This window comes from Impatiens glandulifera, chromosome 6 (genome assembly GCF_907164915.1).
Source record: "Impatiens glandulifera chromosome 6, dImpGla2.1, whole genome shotgun sequence".
Taxonomy (NCBI): Eukaryota; Viridiplantae; Streptophyta; class Magnoliopsida; order Ericales; family Balsaminaceae; genus Impatiens; species Impatiens glandulifera.
Window position 1 is genome coordinate 52222352 of NC_061867.1, and position 1769 is coordinate 52224120.

A 1769-nucleotide genomic window follows, 5' to 3' on the forward strand; every position below is an offset into this window, starting at 1 on the left:
AAGCCTGTTTGGATTTATTTTTAAATTCCCTTAAAACTGATATTTTTCAGGTACTTTTTTCGACAATCATCGACATCAATCGTACGTACTAGAATTTAAATATTATTTTATAATTTTAAACTCAAGGAAACTTGTGAATATTTAGGATTTGAAAAATAATTGGTAAAATAAAACGTAATAAAATCAATTTTTCAAAAGCCGATATTTTATAGAGTAAAACCGTTTTTTAACAGGTACGGAGGATTTAATACAAAAGCCTTTTCCGAATATCACCAAACAGTGAACTTAAAAAAATTTATGGTCAAACGTGCATTTATATACATATACAATAACGTTTTTATTGATTTTAAATTAAAAATCAATTAGCGACACTTTTATCAAATAAGATAATCTCTTAAATTAATTATATTTAATTAATTTAAAATAAACTACCTATACTAATCAAATTTTAGTGCGCCTAACCTAAGTAAGTTACTATAAACATTATTAATAATAAAATATCATGATTTTTTTTTTCTAAATACAACTACATATAGATGAAACTAGTTTTTAACTAAAATAAAGTTTAAACAAATATTTCAATATCTCTATCTTCTTCATTTAGTATTCTTTTGAAAGTTTAATCATTAAAAGTTAAAGAGAATATCTGAAAGGTTATTCAAAATAAGTATTAAAAAAATATAAGTATCTGAATGAACTTCAAATGTACCAAATGTATCTGGAGCTAGAGTAAACACTTCTCTATATAAGGCCTTCCTTATGTTTCACCGTGTTGCTATGAAATGATATAAGATAGTATGGTAGTTGGTCTATTCAATTCGCATCTTCGCGTAAACTTTTGAACCACTTCAATCGCACGCCTATTCTTGATAAGGCGGGGACTTTTATTTTTTTTCCTTTCTTACTTTTTTACAATAACTTCCTTTGACTTATCTTTTAACTTTATCTTTCTCGAAAACTTATAAAGTCGATTGTAAACGTGTAACGTATTCTTGATAATCGTCGTAGTTCACATTTTTTGAAAAGAGATAATTTGGATTGAAAATCGATCGACAATCGTTCTTACTTAATTGAAAGATCGTGAGTAAAAGATTAATAATTGAATTATTTCTTTGAAAAAAATAATGTTTTTTTATATACCTTTACTATTTTGTCATATTTTTGATTTATTATTTCTCTTTGCCAATGTTAAACTTACTTTTCATTATTCCTAATATATTGATCATTTTTATTATAAAAAAATTATCTTATAGTTTAATTTATATTAACTATTAGAAAATAATATTGAGGAAGAAACATAAGTTTTGTCTTTCTCCTTTTAACCTTTTCTTAAATAATTCTTCACCTTTCCCCAAGTGTCTAAGCACATGGCAAGGTTTCCTTTGGGAGGTTGTAGCCTTGTATGATTATTACAATATAAAATTTTGTCTATTTGATAGGTTAATTTAAGCCAAAATATGAAATAAATAAATTGATTTTGGAAATAAAAAGATTTAGTCCATCCGAGGGACGATTTTTTCGGTTTGATCGAGAGTTGAATGAAGATGGTATTTATATTTCTCGTTTTTAATTTCACACAGAATACTAATAAACATAATTAGATATATAACATCAAAATATATTTATTTATTTAAAATATTTTATAAGTCTGCAGATATTTTCGGAAACTAATTTTGGAAGTAGAATAAGTATTCGCCTCTTATCTGTTTCATTGTCATCTTTATTACCCCCAACCCGTTCTAATATTAAAATAATTATTTAAAAATAAT